Source organism: Oncorhynchus clarkii, chromosome 12, assembly GCF_045791955.1.
Source record: "Oncorhynchus clarkii lewisi isolate Uvic-CL-2024 chromosome 12, UVic_Ocla_1.0, whole genome shotgun sequence".
Lineage (NCBI taxonomy): Eukaryota > Metazoa > Chordata > Actinopteri > Salmoniformes > Salmonidae > Oncorhynchus > Oncorhynchus clarkii.
In genome coordinates this window covers 100,732,962-100,755,124 of record NC_092158.1, presented here as the reverse complement: position 1 = coordinate 100,755,124, position 22,163 = coordinate 100,732,962, and the positions used below count along the sequence as shown (strand labels likewise).

Sequence of the window (22,163 nt, the reverse complement as noted above, 5' to 3'; positions counted from 1 at the left end):
TAGCTTCTCTTTATTCAACCTGCCATCTACCCACCTGGGGACTGAGAGTTATGAGAGAACCCCCACATCACTAGCTTCTCTTTATTCAACCTGCCATCTACCCACCTGGGGACTGAGGGTTATGAGAGAACCCCCACATCACTAGCTTCTCTTTATACAACCTGCCATCTACCCACCTGGGGACTGAGGGTTATGAGAGAACCCCCACATAACTAGCGTGTATGTTCTGCAGTCTTGTAAAGATAAGGAGGGGATGACTGGGAGGCAGGTTGGCATTTATTGTCATGAATCTTGCCCTGGAGGCAGTTCAGCAAAGTGGTCACTAGTTGGCACAGGCACAAAGTAAAAAAAACAGATTTTAATCCTAACCTCAACCCTAACCACACTGCTAATCCTTCCCTTAAATTAAGACCATAAAACAACATTATTTTCCACAGCCAATTTTGACTTTGTAGCTGGCATATCTAGAGGAAATCACACAGTTCTGCCTCCATGTCATGATTCATGACAAACATCAACCTGCGACTGGCAGAGGCAATGAAGAATCAATAACTAAACTGTTTTCACAAGTAACATGCTTTTTCTTGTTTCAAGTATGTTTAATTATGAAAAGTACAATATATCCTTGTTTACTTGTACAACTATGGAGCATATATATATATATAATTGTACAAGTTGTTATTCAACATAAAAAACATAGAACAAATGATCACATTGGTATTTTAACGGTGTTATTGTAAGAGTTTAAATGTTTAAACAGAGGATCCATCTAAAACAGTATAAAACAAGATGATAAACAGAGGATCCATCTAAAACAGTATAAAACAAGATGATAAACAGAGGATCCATCTAAAACAGTATAAAACAAGATGATAAACAGAGGATCCATCTAAAACAGTATAAAACAAGATGATAAACAGAGGATCCATCTAAAACAGTATAAAACAAGATGATAAACAGAGGATCCATCTAAAACAGTATTAAACAAGATGATAAACAGAGGATCCATCTAAAACAAGATGATAAACAGAGGATCCATCTAAAACAGTATAAAACAAGATGATAAACAGAGGATCCATCTAAAACAGTATAAAACAAGATGATAAACAGAGGCTCCATCTAAAACAGTATAAAACAAGATGATAAACAGAGGATCCATCTAAAACAGTATAAAACAAGATGATAAACAGAGGATCCATCTAAAACAGTATAAAACAAGATGATAAACAGAGGATCCATCTAAAACAGTATTAAACAAGATGATAAACAGAGGATCCATCTAAAACAGTATAAAACAAGATGATAAACAGAGGATCCATCTAAAACAGTATAAAACAAGATGATAAACAGAGGATCCATCTAAAACAGTATAAAACAAGAGGATAAACAGAGGATCCATCTAAAACAGTATAAAACAAGATGATAAACAGAGGATCCATCTAAAACAGTATAAAACAAGATGATAGACAGAGGATCCATCTAAAACAGTATACAACAAGATGATAAACAGAGGATCCATCTAAAACAAGATGATAAACAGAGGATCCATCTAAAACAGTATAAAACAAGTGCAGTATGTTCTGAGAATGTTACTTTAACGTCAACTCATAACGTCACACTATAACTTCATGGGAGTCTTGTGGAAAGACTGCATGTTGTTTTGGGGGGATTGAGTGGCGTCTTCATCAACTTTTGCAGAATATTCCTGTAATATTTTCACCTCTTGTCAGACGCCAACAGTCTAGTCGGCTGCAGACATTCATAAGGAGTTCTAGTAGTTTATTTGCCATTTGCAGGTATTAAAAGTAATACATACATTGTAATTCCTTGTTGGAGCTCTCTCACATATAGGACAGTACATACCAGAGGAGGCTGCTGAGGGGAGGACGGCTCATAATAATGTCTGGAACAGAGTGAATAAAATGGAACACATGGAAACCACGTGTTTGATACCATTCCACTTATTCCCCTCCAGCCATTACAAGCCTGTCCTCCCCAATTAAGGTCCCACCAACCTCCTGTGGTACAAACACAAACAGTAAAATATATCATAAAAATGCAAAGTGGTAAAAGATCAGAAAAGGAACCAAAAGATTCAGTCATGTTCTAATAGTCTGATGGAAACAGTTTAGGTTGATGATTTAACAGGCAGATAGAACTGGGATAGAAGCTGTTCTAGAACCTGTGATCCAGAAACTGATTTAACAGGCAGATAGAACTGGGATAGAAGCTGTTCTAGAACCTGTGGTCCAGAAACTGATTTAACAGGCAGATAGAACTTGGATAGAAGCTGTTCTAGAACCTGTGGTCCAGAAACTGATTGAACAGGCAGATAGAACTGGGATAGAAACTGTTCTAGAACCTGTGGTCCAGAAACTGATTTAACAGGCAGATCGAAGCTGTGATACAGAAACTGCCTAGCAACCACTGGTGTGTGTCCAGTGTGTGTCCAGTGTGTGTGTGTGTTTGTCCAATGTGTGTGTCTGTGTGTGTGCGTATGTGTCCAGCGTTTGTGTGTGCGTCTGTGTCCAGCGTGTCTGTGTGTGTGTTTGTGTGTGTGTGAGTCCAGTGTGTGAGAGTCCAGTGTGTGAGAGTCCAGTGTGAGAGTCCAGTGTGTGAGTCCAGTGTGTGAGTCCAGTGTGAGAGTCCAGTGTGAGAGTCCAGTGTGAGAGTCCAGTGTGAGAGTCCAGTGTGAGAGTTCAGTGTGAGAGTCCAGTGTGTGAGTCCAGTGTGTGAGTCCAGTGTGTGTTCAGTGTGTGAGTCCAGTGTGTGTCCAGTGTGTGAGTCCAGTGTGTGTGTGTGTGTGTGTCCTGTGCTTGTATGTGTGTGTGTGTACTGTTTGGGGCCATTATTATTGTGGTGTGTTGGTGCATTAAAGAGCACAACCATTGCATTCTCTGTCTCCTGCGTTTGACTCCACACCCACGACACCTGGAGCATTACAGATATAATAAATGCCTTACCTTTGAAGATCTTCTGTTGGCAATCCAAAAGGTCCCAGTTACATTACAAATGGTCCTTTTGTTCGATAAAGTCCTTCTTAATATCCATAAAAAGTCAGTTTAGCGCTTCAGTCAATAATCCACCGGTTTCCCTTCATCAAATTGCATACAATACAAAATGATTCCCAAACGTTACCAATAAACTTATCCAAAAAAGTCAAACAACGTTTATAATCAAACCGTAGGTACCCTAATATGTAAATAAATGATACAATCTAAGACAGAAAATCGTTATTGTCTTTACCGGAGATAAACAAAAAGAACGTGCAAGAAGAAACACTACAACTTCAATCACCTTATAATAAAATTGACAGACATTGAAAACTACAACTTCTACCTCATTTTTTCAAAAACCACCCTGAAACTCTTTCTAAAGACTGTTGACATCTAGTGGAAACTCTAGGAACTGCAATCTGGGAGGACTTCACCTTATAATAAAATTGGCAGACATTGAAAAAAGTGGTATGATGAATTTGTTTTGGAGGGGATGGTTTGTCCTCAGGGTTTCGCCTGCCGTTTCAGTTACTCACAGACATTATTTTAACAGTTTTAGAAACTTTAGATTTATATCCAAATCTACATCTATATGCATAGCTTCTGGGCCTGAGTAGCAGGCAGTTTAAAATGAAAATGCTGTTCATTCAGACATCAAAATACTGCCCCCTACCCCAGAGAGGTTCATGAATGATTTACAGATTGATAGATTAACCTGAGGTAAACAAAAACAAATGTACACAACAGGACCACATACACTGAATATGGAGGCCAGGTCTGTTTGATGACTCTGGGAAGACTGACGACTGAGAATCTCTGACTCTGATCTCTCCTGTTGGTTTCTGTGGACAAAACATGAGATTACATCTCCTCATCCAGGGAGTACACACACACACACACACACACACACACACACGCACGCACACGCACACGCACACACGCATGGAGGGAATGTTGTGTTTGTTTAATATTGTTTTAGGACTATGAAAATGGACAAAATGATTAGCATATGGATTATGAAAACAACAACAATAAATGGGAAAATGGGAGGAGAAATGACTAGAGACAGTGTTGTTTAACTCACTGACCATGACCCATGAGTTCTTCTTACCTTTGTTTAGAGAGGGAGACTTTTCTACTGAATTGTAAAGGTTGCTCCATTGACTTGTCACTCTTCATGGACACACAGCTGGGTCCAGGGGAGGCTGGTCTCTCCTGCTTGATTGGTCTTCAACACAACAGAGACAAACATTACATCTCTCATCTACTCTGAGCTCAGTCTACTCTGAGCTCAGATGGGGAAACATAAGAAGAGTTTCATTCCAAAATGCCATATATCCATTTTCAGAAATGTTGGTAAATTATTTTGTTTAAATAAATTATTAAACCACTACAAGGCTTTATAAACAAAAAGGGGGTAATTTACACATAAAATGCACATTTGCTGTTATTTTCCTGCCGTGAGAAACTGAGCCAAATTAACATGGCATCTGTAAGTCCATTCATCTTTAGATATCTGAGACAACCTCATATCACAGTCAAATATACGGGATACCAACATTCCTGTTAAATAATGGATATATAGATATCTAGGTGAGACAACCACATATCACAGTCAAATATACGGGATACCAACATTCCTGTTAAATAATGGATATATAGATATCTAGGTGAGACAACCACATATCACAGTCTAATATACAGGATACCAACATTCCATTCCTGTTAAATAATGGATATATAGATATCTAGGTGAGACAACCACATATCACAGTCTAATATACAGGATACCAACATTCCATTCCTGTTAAATAATGGATATATAGATATCTAGGTGAGACAACCACATATCACAGTCAGATATACAGGAAACCAACATTCCATTCCTGTTAAATAATGGATATATAGATATCTAGGTGAGACAACCACATATCACAGTCAGATATATAGGATACCATCCCTTCCATTACTGATAAACAATGGATATATAGATATCTAGGTGAGACAACCACATATCACAGTCGAATATATAGGATACCATCCCTTCCATTACTGATAAACAATGGATATATAGATATCTAGGTGAGACAACAATGGATATATAGATATCTAGATGAGACAACCACATATCACAGTCAGATAGATATACAGGATACAAACATGTCATTCCTGTTAAACAATGGATATATAGATATCTAGGTGAGACAACCACATATCACAGTCAGATATACAGGATACCAACATTCCTGTTAAATATTGGATATATAGATATCTAGGTGAGACAACCACATATCACAGTCAGATATACAGGATACCAACATTCCTGTTAAATAATGGATATATAGATATCTAGGTGAGACAACCACATATCACAGTCAGATATACAGGATACAAACATTTCATTCCTGTTAATCAATATATCGTTTTGCAAAAAATTACATACACATCTAAAATCTAGAACAGTTATATAGAATGTACCCATAAGCAATCGATGCTGATTAAAAAACTATTTAGAATATACATTCTTAATCAATATTGTCAGCTCACCTCTTAGTTTTGGTGTCATGTTCCCCAGAGAGACTCATTTTAGAGGCAGTGCCCTCCTCTCTCTCCCCAGAGAGACTCATTTTAGAGGCAGGGCTCCCCTCCTCTCTCTCCCCAGAGAGACCAATTTTAGAGGCAGTGCCCTCCTCTCTCTCCCCAGAGAGACTCATTTTAGAGGTAGGGCTCCCCTCCTCTCTCTCCCCAGAAAGACTCATTTTAGAGGGAGGGCCCCCCTCCTCTCTCTCCCCAGAGAGACTCATTTTAGAGAACTGACCCCTAAACAGAGATCCAGCATGTTGTGTTTGTTTAATATTGTTTTAGGACTGTGAAAATGGACAAAAGGAAAAGCCTCTGGATTATGAAAACAACAACAATAATATATATATATATAATAAATGGGAAAATGGGAGAAATGACTAGAGACAGTGTTGTTTAACTCACTGACCCAAGAGTTCTTCTTACCTTTGTTCAGAAGAAAAGTCTCCCTCTCTAAAGTATAGAGGAGGATCCATAGACCAGTCACTCTTCATGGACACAAAACTGGGAACAGGGGAGGCTGGTCTCTCCTGCTTGATTGGTCTTCAACACAACAGAGACAAACATTACATCTCTCATCTACTCTGAGCTCAGATGGGGAAACATAAGAAGAGTTTAAGTTCAAAACGCTGTATATCACTTTTCAGAAATGTTGGTCAATTATATGTTATTGTTTAAAGAAATGATTAAACCACAATTTACACATTATTTTCCTGCCGTGAGAAACTGGGTCAAATTAACATGGCATCTGTCAGGGCATTCATCTTTAGATATCTAGGTGAGACAACCACATATCACAGTCAGATATACAGGATACCAACATTCCTGTTAAATAATGGATATATAGATATCTAGGTGAGACAACCACATATCACAGTCTAATATACAGGATACCAACATTCCTGTTAAATAATGGATATATAGATATCTAGGTGAGACAACCACATATCACAGTCAAATATACAGGAAACCAACATTCCTGTTAAATAATGGATATATAGATATCTAGGTGAGACAACCACATATCACAGTCAGATATACAGGATATCAACATTCCATTCCTGTTAAATAATGGATATATAGATATCTAGGTGAGACCACCACATATCACAGTCTAATATACAGGATACCAACATTCCTGTTAAATAATGGATAAATAGATATCTAGGTGAGACAACCACATATCACAGTCAGATATACAGGATATCAACATTCCATTCCTGATAAATAATGGATAAATAGATATCTAGGTGAGACAACCACATATCACAGTCTAATATACAGGATACCAACCTTCCTGTTAAATAATGGATATATAGATATCTAGGTGAGACAACCACATATCACAGTCTAATATACAGGATACCAACATTCCTGTTAAATAATGGATATATAGATATCTAGGTGAGACAACCACATATCACAGTCAGATATACAGGATACCAACATTCCTGTTAAATAATGGATATATAGATATCTAGGTGAGACAACCACATATCACAGTCTAATATACAGGATACCAACATTCCTGTTAAATAATGGATAAATAGCATTTAGCATAAAAACACATTTTCATACACATCTGAAATACAGAACAGGTATATATAATGTAACCATAAGAAATCATTTCTGATTAAAAAACTATTTAGAATGTAAATTCTTAAATAATACTGTCATCTCACCTCTTAGATTTGGTTACATGTCCCCCAGAGAGACTCATTTTAGAGTCAGGGCCCACCTCCTCTCTCTCCCCAGAGAGACTCATTTTAGAGCACTGACCCCTAAACAGAGATCCAACATGTTGGTTGTGGTTAACACAGTGACAACTAAACAGAGATCCAACATGTTGGTTGTGGTTAACACAGTGACAACTAAACAGAGATCCAACATGTTGGTTGTGGTTAACACAGTGACAACTAAACAGAGATCCAACATGTTGGTTGTGGTTAACACAGTGACAACTAAACAGAGATCCAACATGTTGGTTGTGGTTAACACAGTGACAACTAAACAGAGATCCAACATGTTGGTTGTGGTTAACACAGTGACAACTAAACAGAGATCCAACATGTTGGTTGTGGTTAACACAGTGACAACTAAACAGAGATCCAACAGGTTGGTTGTGGTTAACACAGTGACAACTAATTATTTGATTCATTATCTCTTATAAATAAAACAGTTTACTAACAAACACATCCAAACTGGTTATTTATTGTAGTTACTTTGTTCCAATGACCACTGAAAACCCGCCCACAAGACCTGAAAACTAACTAATAGCCCCTGATAGGCCTACATCTTATTTTGGGGCGGCAGGTAGCCTAGTGGTTAGAGAGTTGGGGCAGCAGGTAGCCTAATGGTTAGAGAGTTGGGGCAGCAGGTAGCCTAGTGGTTAGAGCGTTGGGGCGGCAGGTAGCCTAGTGGTTAGAGCGTTGGGGCAGCAGGTAGCCTAGTGGTTAGAGCGTTGGGGCGGCAGGTAGCCTAGTGGTTAGAGCGTTGGGGCAGCAGGTAGCCTAGTGGTTAGAGCGTTGGGGCGACAGGTAGCCTAGTGGTTAGAGCGTTGTGGCGGCAGGTAGCCTAGTGGTTAGAGCGTTAGGGCGGCAGGTAGCCTAGTGGTTAGAGCGTTGGGGTGGCAGGTAGCCTAGTGGTTAGAGTGTAGAGGAGGCAGGTAGCCTAGTGGTTAGAGGGTTGGGGAGGCAGGTAGCCTAGTGGTTAGAGTGTTGGGGAGGCAGGTAGCCTAGTGGTTAGAGTGTTGGGGAGGCAGGTAGCCTAGTGGTTAGTGTTGGGGCGGCAGGTAGCCTAGTGGTTAGAGTGTTGGGGTGGCAGGTAGCCTAGTGGTTAGAGTGTTGGGGCAGTAACCGAAAGGTTGCAGGATTGAATCAGAGAGCTGACAAGGTAAAAATCTGTCGTTCTGCCACTGAACAAGGCAGTTAGCACACTGTTCCCCAGTAGGCCGTCATTGTAAATACGAATTTGTTATTAACTGACTTGCCTAGTTAAATAAAATAAAACAAAAATTCAGATAACCTACTGGTCAAGATGATTTAGCAGCTTGCTTAGTACAAATTGACAGATTAATTTATTTAACATGAATAGCAAGGAGATGTTGAGGTAAGAAGTGCTTCTGTTGCCCAGTAGCCTGCTGCAATAGGCTACTGAGGATGGTCATAATTTCAATCAATTAATCTAATATTAATACTATGGTTATGAACTGAACAGGTCTATGAATCTAATATTAATACTATGGTAATGAACTGAACAGGTCTAATATTAATACTATACTAATGAACTGAAAAGGTCTATGAATCTAATATTAATACTAATGAAATGAACAGGTCTATGAATCTAATATTAATACTAATGAACTGAACAGGTCTATGAATCTAATATTAATACTATGGTAATGAACTGAACAGGTCTATGAATCTAATATTAATACTAATGAACTGAACAGGTCTATGAATCTAATATTAATACTATGGTAATGAACTGAACAGGTCTATGAATCTAATATTAACACTATGGTAATGAACTGAACAGGTCTATAAATCTAATATTAATACTAATGAACTGAACAGGTCTATGAATCTAATATTAATACTAATGAACTGAACAGGTCTATGAATCTAATATTAATACTAATGAACTGAACAGGTCTATGAATCTAATATTAATACTATGGTAATGAACTGAACAGGTCTATGAATCTAACATTAATACTATGGTAATGAACTGAACAGGTCTATGAATCTAATATTAATACTATGGTAATGAACTGAACAGGTCTATGGATCTAATATTAATACTGTGGTAATTAACTGAACAGGTCTTTGAATCTAATATTAATACTAATGAACTGAACAGATCTTTGAATCTAATATTAATACTATGGTAATGATTGGAACAGGTCTATGAATCTAATATTAATACTGTGGTTATGAACTGAACAAGTCGATGCTTGTCAACAACAGCCAGTGTTTTATTACCTGATGCCTAATCTGACTGTTACCTTCAATCTAATGCATTCTAACATCTGATCAGCCATTGAGATAGAACTGTTACCTTCAATCTAATGCATTCTAACATCTGATCAGCCATTGAGATAGAACTGTTACCTTCAATCTAATGCATTCTAACATCTGATCAGCCATTGAGATAGAACTGTTACCATGTTCACACTTGATAACTTCCTCCTGAATTAACTAAACATGGACATTAATAGTTGCATAATAACACAAGGCTACAACAACAATAAACTGAATTTATAGGCTGTTCATTAAATACGTTTGCCAGCTCCAGGTGGCGCAAAATGATTTGCAACGACACCAGTCATTTCTACATATTTATAGTATAAAATGGTAGCCTACAGTAGCCTAGATAGGCATAAAGATGAATAGGCTATTTGACTGCCAACAGATGTATCATTCTCCACAAGTAATGTCAGTTTCATTGTGTAGTTTTTCTCATAACAGAAGCACATGATGGAGTTCCAGAACTTTCATTTCAAATTTCCACTCCAGAGACCCAATAACTGAGCATGAGAAAAAACAAGACACAGGAACTGAGCATGAGTAAAAACAAGACACAAGAACTGAGCATGAGAAAAAACAAGACACAAGAACTGAGCATGAGAAAAAACAAGACACAAGAACTGAGCATGAGAAAGAACAAGACAAGAACTGAGCATGAGTAAAAACAAGACACAAGAACTGAGCATGAGAAAAAACAAGACACAAGAACTGAGCATGAGAAAAAACAAGACACAAGAACTGAGCATGAGTAAAAACAAGACACAAGAACTGAGCATGAGAAAAAACAAGACACAAGAACTGAGCATGAGTAAAAACAAGACACAAGAACTGAGCATGAGAAAAAACAAGACACAAGAACTGAGCATGAGTAAAAACAAGACACAAGAACTGAGCATGAGAAAAAACAAGACCCAGGAACTGAGCATGAGAAAAAACAAGACCCAGGAACTGAGCATGAGAAAAAACACGACCCAGGAACTAAGCATGAGAAAAAACAAGACCCAGGAACTGAGCATGAGAAAAAACAAGACCCAGGAACTGAGCATGAGAAAAAACAAGACCCAGGAACTGAGCATGAGAAAAAACAAGACCCAAGAACTGAGCATGAGAAAAAACACGACCCAGGAACTGAGCATGAGAAAAAACAAGACCCAGGAACTGAGCATGAGAAAAAACAAGACACAAGAACTGAGCATGAGAAAAAACAAGACCCAGGAACTGAGCATGAGAAAAAACAAGACACAAGAACTGAGCATGAGAAAAAACAAGACCCAGGAACTGAGCATGAGAAAAAACAAGACCCAGGAACTGAGCATGAGAAAAAACAAGACCCAGGAACTGAGCATGAGAAAAAACAAGACCCAGGAACTGAGCATGAGAAAACCCTCCACATGATATGGTTTTCCATCACATTAAAACGTAGTTTAAACCACCTCCGAGTGAATTTATCTAACACGCTCTAGAGCACCTAAAGTAGTTTTCCTGTGCTTTGTCACCTTATCTATAGAGCCCCTAAAGTAGTTGTCCTGTGCTTTGTCACCTTATCTATAGAGCCCCTAAAGTAGGTTTCCTGTGCTTTGTCACCTTATCTCTAGAGCCCCTATAGTAGTTGTCCTGTGCTTTGTCACCTTATCTATAGAGCCCCTAAAGTAGGTTTCCTGTGCTTTGTCACCTTATCTCTAGAGCCCCTATGGTAGTTGTCCTGTGCTTTGTCACCTTATCTATAGAGCCCCTAAAGTAGGTTTCCTGTGCTTTGTCACCTTATCTCTAGAGAACCTAAAGTAGTTTTCCTGTGTTTTGTCACCTTATTTATTGATGCGCAACAGTTCTAGAGCGTTAATATGATTTATGGAGAAAGGGTTGTAAAATAGGTGTCTCCATAATGACAATCTAAATAGCCCACCTTTATAACATACAGGGCTACTTTGGAAACTGCTTGTTACGGAGTCTAGTTGATAGGTAATCGACTAGCTGGGCTGTTCCCCGGACTCCGTGTGTAGAGACTTGTACAATGCTTGAACAAGGCTATTCAACCTGACATTTGTGTCTGTCTGTATTCTCGTTATCCTCCACTAGATGGCAGTAAACACCTGCTGTAGCTAGACATTCCAACAACAGTGACCGCGTTTACATGCCCACAAATATCCCTTTATTATTCAGGATACTCAAATATTCTGTTTTTAAATTGATGCATGTACACATCTTATCCCATGTACTGTTGTTTCTGCTGTCTGCTCAGGCTGTTTCACATGTTATATGTGTTGTTTGATGTTCTCATCACATCTTATCCCATGTACTGTTGTTTCTGCTGTCTGCTCAGGCTGTTTCACATGTTATATGTGTTGTGTGATGTTCTCATCACATCTTATCCCATGTACTGTTGTTTCTGCTGTCTGCTCAGGCTGTTTCACATGTTATATGTGTTGTGTGATGTTCTCATCACATCTTATCCCATGTACTGTTGTTTCTGCTGTCTGCTCAGGCTGTTTCACATGTTATATGTGTTGTGTGATGTTCTCATCACATCTTATCCCATGTACTGTTGTTTCTGCTGTCTGCTCAGGCTGTTTCACATGTTATATGTGTTGTGTGAGGATGTTCTCATCTGATTCTCAAAAGAAATCACTTCATAAAGTAGGCTACCTGTGTAGTTTGATCCACTGTAGTAATGTATTTATCTGATACTCTGTACTGGACCGTGGAGCCGACTGGCTACTTTTACCACTAATTTAGATACATTTCTGATTATAATTTTCTACATTTGGAAGGTCATTTGTTTGTCAATTATAGTTGATACATGCAGCTTCTCCTAGGACATAACTTGTTGCCCCAGAAGACTAAATAAAGTAGTTCTCTCCAGAATAATGATAGACTAAATAAACTAGTTCTCTCCAGAATAATGATAGACTAAATAAAGTAGTTCTCTCCAGAATAATGATAGACTAAATAAAGTAGTTCTCTCCAGAATAATGATAGACTAAATAAAGTTGTTCTCTCCAGAATAATGACAGACTAAATAAAGTAGTTCTCTCCAGAATAATGATAGACTAAATAAAGTAGTTCTCTCCAGAATAATGTTTTACATTGACAGACTAAATAAAGTAGTTCTCTCCAGAATAATGTTTTACATTGACAGACTAAATAAAGTAGTTCTCTCCAGAATAATGTTTTACTGACAGACTAAATAAAGTAGTTCTCTCCAGAATAATGATAGACTAAATAAAGTAGTTCTCTCCAGAATAATGATAGACTAAATAAAGTAGTTCTCTCCAGAATAATGTTTTACTGACAGACTAAATAAAGTAGTTCTCTCCAGAATAATGTTTTACATTGATAGACTAAATAAAGTAGTTCTCTCCAGAATAATGTTTTACTGACAGACTAAATAAAGTAGTTCTCTCCAGAATAATGTTTTACATTGACAGACTAAATAAAGTAGTTCTCTCCAGAATAATGTTTTACATTGACAGACTAAATACAGTAGTTCTCTCCAGAATAATGTTTTACATTGAGAGAATGAATGCATTAGTAATCTACTAGTTAACACCGGTAAAGTTGACCATTTAGTTTCGGGACCGGGGAGAAAGCGCAATAACTCCAGAACAGTGGAAAGATTGGTCCTGTGTAACATGTCCATATGTCATCAGTCTGAACGGTTTGAAGGAACAGAAAAGCTGAGAAACAATGAAACACGTTTCTGATCAGGTTGAAAATACCGTCTGCTTGCATCAGTGTCAAAGATAACACCTTACACTCTCATTCACAATATCTCAAAGAGATAATGAAATAAGCTTGCATCAGTGTCAAAGATAACACCTTACACTCTCATTCACAATATCTCAAAGAGATAATGAAATAAATCATATTTCTCCACCCCTGTTCCCCGGACTAAATTAACATGTGTTGTTTCATTTAAATGACAAGAAATGCATGATTCTGCAGTTCATATTATATTAGTTGATAGGTCTACAGTCAGTGTCCAGATTTCAGTTCATATTATATTAGAGTATAGGTCTACAGTCAGTGTCCAGATTTCAGTTCATATTATATTAGTTGATAGGTCTACAGTCAGTGTCCAGATTTCAGTTCATATTATATTAGAGTATAGGTCTACAGTCAGTGTCCAGATTTCAGTTCATATTATATTAGTTGATAGGTCTACAGTCAGTGTCCAGATTTCAGTTCATATTATATTAGTTGATAGGTCTACAGTCAGTGTCCAGATTTCAGTTCATATTATATTAGTTGATAGGTCTACAGTCAGTGTCCAGATTTCAGTTCATATTATATTAGTTGATAGGTCTACAGTCAGTGTCCAGATTTCAGTTCATATTATATTAGTTGATAGGTCTACAGTCAGTGTCCAGATTTCAGTTCATATTATATTAGTTGATAGGTCTACAGTCAGTGTCCAGATTTCAGTTCATATTATATTATATTATAAGCCTACAGTCAGTGTCCAGATTTCAGTTCATATTATATTAGTTGATAGGTCTACAGTCAGTGTCCAGATTTCAGTTCATATTATATTAGTTGATAGGTCTACAGTCAGTGTCCAGATTTCAGTTCATATTATATTATATTATAAGCCTACAGTCAGTGTCCAGATTTCAGTTCATATTATATTAGTTGATAGGTCTACAGTCAGTGTCCAGATTTCAGTTCATATTATATTAGTTGATAGGTCTACAGTCAGTGTCCAGATTTCAGTTCATATTATATTATATTATAAGCCTACAGTCAGTGTCCAGATTTCAGTTCATATTATATTAGAGTATAGGTCTACAGTCAGTGTCCAGATTTCAGTTCATATTATATTAGAGTATAGGTCTACAGTCAGTGTCCAGATTTCAGTTCATATTATATTATATTATAAGCCTACAGTCAGTGTCCAGATTTCAGTTCATATTATATTAGAGTATAGGTCTACAGTCAGTGTCCAGATTTCAGTTCATATTATATTAGTTGATAGGTCTACAGTCAGTGTCCAGATGTCAGTTCATATTATATTAGTTGATAGGTCTACAGTCAGTGTCCAGATTTCAGTTCATAATATATTAGAGTATAGGTCTACAGTCAGTGTCCAGATTTCAGTTCATATTATATTAGAGTATAGGTCTACAGTCAGTGTCCAGATTTCAGTTCATATTATATTAGTTGATAGGTCTACAGTCAGTGTCCAGATTTCAGTTCATATTATATTAGTTGATAGGTCTACAGTCAGTGTCCAGATTTCAGTTCATATTATATTATATTATAAGCCTACAGTCAGTGTCCAGATTTCAGTTCATATTATATTAGTTGATAGGTCTACAGTCAGTGTCCAGATTTCAGTTCATATTATATTAGTTGATAGGTCTACAGTCAGTGTCCAGATTTCAGTTCATATTATATTAGAGTATAGGTCTACAGTCAGTGTCCAGATTTCAGTTCATATTATATTAGTTGATAGGTCTACAGTCAGTGTCCAGATTTCAGTTCATATTATTAGTTGATAGGTCTACAGTCAGTGTCCAGATTTCAGTTCATATTATATTAGTTGATAGGTCTACAGTCAGTGTCCAGATTTCAGTTCATATTATATTATATTATAAGCCTACAGTCAGTGTCCAGATTTCAGTTCATATTATATTAGTTGATAGGTCTACAGTCAGTGTCCAGATTTCAGTTCATATTATATTAGTTGATAGGTCTACAGTCAGTGTCCAGATTTCAGTTCATATTATATTAGAGTATAGGTCTACAGTCAGTGTCCAGATTTCAGTTCATATTATATTAGTTGATAGGTCTACAGTCAGTGTCCAGATTTCAGTTCATATTATATTAGTTGATAGGTCTACAGTCAGTGTCCAGATTTCAGTTCATATTATATTATATTATAAGCCTACAGTCAGTGTCCAGATTTCAGTTCATATTATATTAGTTGATAGGTCTACAGTCAGTGTCCAGATTTCAGTTCATATTATATTAGATTATAGGTCTACAGTCAGTGTCCAGATTTCAGTTCATATTATATTATATTATAAGCCTACAGTCAGTGTCCAGATTTCAGTTCATATTATATTAGAGTATAGGTCTACAGTCAGTGTCCAGATTTCAGTTCATATTATATTAGTTGATAGGTCTACAGTCAGTGTCCAGATTTCAGTTCATATTATATTAGTTGATAGGTCTACAGTCAGTGTCCAGATTTCAGTTCATATTATATTAGAGTATAGGTCTACAGTCAGTGTCCAGATTTCAGTTCATATTATATTAGAGTATAGGTCTACAGTCAGTGTCCAGATTTCAGTTCATATTATATTAGTTGATAGGTCTACAGTCAGTGTCCAGATTTCAGTTCATATTATATTAGTTGATAGGTCTACAGTCAGTGTCCAGATTTCAGTTCATATTATATTAGTTGATAGGTCTACAGTCAGTGTCCAGATTTCAGTTCATATTATATTAGTTGATAGGTCTACAGTCAGTGTCCAGATTTCAGTTCATATTATATTAGTTGATAGGTCTACAGTCAGTGTCCAGATTTCAGTTCATATTATATTAGAGTATAGGTCTACAGTCAGTGTCCAGATTTCAGTTCATATTATATTAGAGTATAGGTCTACAGTCAGTGTCCAGATTTCAGTTCATATTATATTAGAGTATAGGTCTACAGTCAGTGTCCAGATTTCAGTTCATATTATATTAGAGTATAGGTCTACAGTCAGTGTCCAGATTTCAGTTCATATTATATTAGTTGATAGGTCTACAGTCAGTGTCCAGATTTCAGTTCATATTATATTAGTTGATAGGCCTACAGTCAGTGTCCAGATTTCAGTTCATATTATATTAGTTGATAGGCCTACAGTCAGTGTCCAGATTTCAGTTCATATTATATTAGTTGATAGGTCTACAGTCAGTGTCCAGATTTCAGTTCATATTATATTAGAGTATAGGTCTACAGTCAGTGTCCAGATTTCAGTTCATATTATATTAGTTGATAGGTCTACAGTCAGTGTCCAGATTTCAGTTCATATTATATTAGTTGATAGGTCTACAGTCAGTGTCCAGATTTCAGTTCATATTATATTAGAGTATAGGTCTACAGTCAGTGTCCAGATTTCAGTTCATATTATATTAGTTGATAGGTCTACAGTCAGTGTCCAGATTTCAGTTCATATTATTAGTTGATAGGTCTACAGTCAGTGTCCAGATTTCAGTTCATATTATATTAGTTGATAGGTCTACAGTCAGTGTCCAGATTTCAGTTCATATTATATTATATTATAAGCCTACAGTCAGTGTCCAGATTTCAGTTCATATTATATTAGTTGATAGGTCTACAGTCAGTGTCCAGATTTCAGTTCATATTATATTAGTTGATAGGTCTACAGTCAGTGTCCAGATTTCAGTTCATATTATATTAGAGTATAGGTCTACAGTCAGTGTCCAGATTTCAGTTCATATTATATTAGTTGATAGGTCTACAGTCAGTGTCCAGATTTCAGTTCATATTATATTAGTTGATAGGTCTACAGTCAGTGTCCAGATTTCAGTTCATATTATATTATATTATAAGCCTACAGTCAGTGTCCAGATTTCAGTTCATATTATATTAGTTGATAGGTCTACAGTCAGTGTCCAGATTTCAGTTCATATTATATTAGATTATAGGTCTACAGTCAGTGTCCAGATTTCAGTTCATATTATATTATATTATAAGCCTACAGTCAGTGTCCAGATTTCAGTTCATATTATATTAGAGTATAGGTCTACAGTCAGTGTCCAGATTTCAGTTCATATTATATTAGTTGATAGGTCTACAGTCAGTGTCCAGATTTCAGTTCATATTATATTAGTTGATAGGTCTACAGTCAGTGTCCAGATTTCAGTTCATATTATATTAGAGTATAGGTCTACAGTCAGTGTCCAGATTTCAGTTCATATTATATTAGAGTATAGGTCTACAGTCAGTGTCCAGATTTCAGTTCATATTATATTAGTTGATAGGTCTACAGTCAGTGTCCAGATTTCAGTTCATATTATATTAGTTGATAGGTCTACAGTCAGTGTCCAGATTTCAGTTCATATTATATTAGTTGATAGGTCTACAGTCAGTGTCCAGATTTCAGTTCATATTATATTAGTTGATAGGTCTACAGTCAGTGTCCAGATTTCAGTTCATATTATATTAGTTGATAGGTCTACAGTCAGTGTCCAGATTTCAGTTCATATTATATTAGAGTATAGGTCTACAGTCAGTGTCCAGATTTCAGTTCATATTATATTAGAGTATAGGTCTACAGTCAGTGTCCAGATTTCAGTTCATATTATATTAGAGTATAGGTCTACAGTCAGTGTCCAGATTTCAGTTCATATTATATTAGAGTATAGGTCTACAGTCAGTGTCCAGATTTCAGTTCATATTATATTAGTTGATAGGTCTACAGTCAGTGTCCAGATTTCAGTTCATATTATATTAGTTGATAGGCCTACAGTCAGTGTCCAGATTTCAGTTCATATTATATTAGTTGATAGGCCTACAGTCAGTGTCCAGATTTCAGTTCATATTATATTAGTTGATAGGTCTACAGTCAGTGTCCAGATTTCAGTTCATATTATATTAGAGTATAGGTCTACAGTCAGTGTCCAGATTTCAGTTCATATTATATTAGTTGATAGGTCTACAGTCAGTGTCCAGATTTCAGTTCATATTATATTAGTTGATAGGCCTACAGTCAGTGTCCAGATTTCAGTTCATATTATATTAGTTGATAGGTCTACAGTCAGTGTCCAGATTTCAGTTCATATTATATTAGAGTATAGGTCTACAGTCAGTGTCCAGATTTCAGTTCATATTATATTAGTTGATAGGTCTACAGTCAGTGTCCAGATTTCAGTTCATATTATATTAGTTGATAGGTCTACAGTCATTGTCCAGATTTCAGTTCATATTATATTAGTTGATAGGTCTACAGTCAGTGTCCAGATTTCAGTTCATATTATATTAGTTGATAGGTCTACAGTCAGTGTCCAGATTTCAGTTCATATTATATTAGAGTATAGGTCTACAGTCAGTGTCCAGATTTCAGTTCATATTATATTAGAGTATAGGTCTACAGTCAGTGTCCAGATTTCAGTTCATATTATATTAGAGTATAGGTCTACAGTCAGTGTCCAGATTTCAGTTCATATTATATTAGTTGATAGGTCTACAGTCAGTGTCCAGATTTCAATTAATATTCCATTTAACCCATATGAATTTAAAAGAGTAATATTCAGTTTATTCATGGGTACTGGGATACTCATGAAATGGGATATCAATGGTGTATGTAAACAGTTTATCCCGAATAAGACCTTAAGCAGCAAATGAGCTATTGTCCGGAATACCTTGAGATGTAAATATGGTCAGTTTGGTCTCTTGGTCCTGGTGACTATGGGGCATATAATCATAAAGGCAGTGTCTCAGAGCTGATATAGGATCAGTTCCCCCCTCTCCATGTAATCTGATTCATAATGATCTAGGATCAGGTCACCATCTGCATGTAATCTGATTCATTATGATCTAGGATCAGGTCACCATCTGCATGTAATCTGATTCATTATGATCTAGGATCAGGTCTCCCTCTCCATGTAATCTGATTCATAATGATCTAGGATCAGGTCACCATCTGCATGTAATCTGATTCATAATGATCTAGGATCAGGTCTCCCCTCTCCATGTAAGCTGATTCATTATGATCTAGGATCAGGTCCCCCCTCTCCATGTAATCTGATTCATTATGATCTAGGATCAGGTCCCACTGTCTATGTAATCTGATTCATTATGATCTAGGATCAGGTCCCCCCTCTCCATGTAATCTGATTAATTATGATGTAGGATCAGGTCACCCTCTGCATGTAATCTGATTCAATATGATCTAGGATCAGGTCCTCCTCTCCATGTAATCTGATTCATTATGATCTAGGATCAGATCCTCCTCTCCATGTAATCTGATTCATTATGATCTTGGATCAGGTCCCCCCTCTCCATGTAATCTGGTTCATTATGATCTTGGATCAGGTCCCCCCTCTCCATGTAATCTGATTAATTATGAACTAGGATCAGCTCCCCCCTCTCCATGTAATCTGATTCAATATGATCTAGGATCAGGTCCTCCTCTCCATGTAATCTGAATCATTATGATTTTGGATCAGGTCCTTATGATCTAAAAGGCTAAACTGATCCACCTTTAAAGGAGCCTTTGGGGGATTTTTGAGACCAGGTCAACCTCATTTTTAACCCTTAGACTACAATGGTCTGTTGAAATGTAATGAACATAATAAACACATCCCCATCAACATCTGTCTGTTTAAACTGGAGATGTCTGTTTAAACTGGAGATGTCTGTTTAAACTGGAGATGTCTATTTAAGATGGAGATGTCTGTTTAAGCTGGATATGTCTGTTTAAGCTGGAGATTTCTGTTTAAACTGGAGATGTCTGTTTAAGCTGGAGATGTCTGTTTACATTGGAGATGTCTGTTTAAGCTGGAGATGTCTGTTTAAGCTGGAGATGTCTGTTTAAATTAGAGATGTCTGACTCAGCAGCACTCAGACACTAGTTTACTGTATTCCACATGTCCCCTCTACTTTATTCTAGATCATTAACCTGAAAGACAGAAGAATGACTCAGCAGCACTCAGACACTAGTTTACTGTATTCCACATGTTCCCTCTACTTTATTCTAGATTATTAACCTGAGATACTCACTTTACTGTGAAACTGTGTTGCAGTATAGAGATTAAACTAAGAGCTGCTCTGTCATCTCAAAATGGCCGTATCCAGATACTTTCTTATTAATGTCAGTTCCAACTGCAGTCAAGGCGTCACCCCTTAACATAACAACAGTAACCAGAGGGTGGCGCTAACAGTCAGCTTCATGCGACAGCAGAAATCATGACATTGTTCCGCATCTTGCTTACAATTTTTTTATAGTCCTTCTTCGAGACATCTCTCTTACATTATTTTAGCTAAACTTATAATTTACTCGAAACCAGGTTAAATTGTGTTTTTTTCTCTTCAAAATGTGAATTACTGTAGGCCTTTAATAATTGTTAACAGGTCTACCAAAACAAAAAGGTTTTAATTTGAGAATGTTCATTTGTATGCCTCAAATATTAAACTGTCTTAAAATATGTGATGATTAGTTGAATCAGGTGTGTAAGTGCTGGTAAGATCAAAAGGATGGAGAAACCCTGAGATAAACATAAAACCATATCATTGAAAAGCTCCTCCACCATCTTTACCAGACGTGTTACTGATAACATGTAGGACTACTGATTAGTTTACACTTTGAAAACTGCTGTCTGTCAGCAACTCAGCTCAAGTAGCAGTTCTACTATCTAGTAATGTCTCATTACAGGTATTAATTATCTTACTCTGTCCTTTAGAATAGATTATTGTTCAGAAATACTTACCTATTTGTCAGTCATCTCCATGTAGTGTTTTCTGCTCTGTTGTCTCACCATGGATCCTGTACAAAATAACAACTTGACTTTCTGTTTCAGCTCACTCCTCCCGAGTGGTGCAGAGTCCGGCCTCCTGCGTCAATGCAGGACCTGGTTAGAATCCAGGCTGCATGATTGGGAGTCCCATAGGGTGGAGCACAATTGGCCCAGTCTCGTCAAGGTTTGGCCGGGGTAGGTCGTCAATGTTAATAAGAATTTGTTCTGACTGACCTAGTGAAATATAAGTGAAATAAAATTCAATGACTATGCACTCTACGCTACACACCGCATCAACGGGGATGTAGTGGAGGGTAAACCCATGTAAACGAGCTTACGCACAATTTTATTGGTAAAATAGCTAAACTCCAATTTGTATTCTGTTAATTATCGTTTGCACACTTATCATGCGTTCCCAACGTTACGCCTAAATTCCATCGTGGAAACCGGGTCCAGGTTGTTCAGCATGATAAAGAATCATATCTCAAATCTACTCTGTCTATTGGATGTCTGACTACGACCTAACTTTATAATAGTTATATGTAGCCTAGACTTACCAGAGTCTGTCCGTCTGACCTTCAAATCAACACATTTATCCTGCTTCTAATGTTGCCGAGAAATGTGCGCTACGGTTTCAACAGCTGGTTTATAAAGGCGTATACCACAACCTTACTTTATATAACAGTAACCAGAGAAATGTGCGCTACAGTTTCAACAGCTGGTTTATAAATGCGTAGACCACAACCTTACTTCCACTATATATAACAGTAACCAGAGAAATGTGCGCTACAGTTTCAACAGCTGTTTTATAAAGGCGTAGACCACACCCTTACTTTATATAACAGTAACCAGAGAAATGTGCGCTACAGTTTCAACAGCTGTTTTATAAAGGCGTAGACCACACCCTTACTTTCACTTTCATATGAAGAATTCACATCCCTTCCGACGTCTCTGGTGTCGGGTAAAATAATGACGATATGTCATTCCAGGTATTTATTCTCTAACTCTGTCCTTTATTGTTCACAAATACTTTATTTGTACTTCTCTCCATATAGTGTTTTCTGCTCTGTCATCTCACCTTGGATCCTGCACT

General features: G+C 36.9%; 1 protein-coding gene across 1 annotated transcript in view; it reads right to left on the bottom strand.

Annotated features, from left to right (window-relative positions):
- LOC139421752 (NLR family CARD domain-containing protein 3-like) overlaps positions 1 to 21,695 on the bottom strand; it is a 1,082,035-nt gene extending 1,060,340 nt beyond the window's left edge. The window contains exons 1-3 of the mRNA XM_071172872.1: positions 21,628 to 21,695; positions 21,044 to 21,200; positions 5,596 to 5,816 (exon numbers count right to left, since the gene is read on the bottom strand). The gene's annotated coding sequence lies outside the window, so the exon portion shown is untranslated. The remainder of the gene's footprint in view (positions 1 to 5,595; positions 5,817 to 21,043; positions 21,201 to 21,627) is intronic.
- Positions 21,696 to 22,163: the final 468 nt, after the last annotated feature.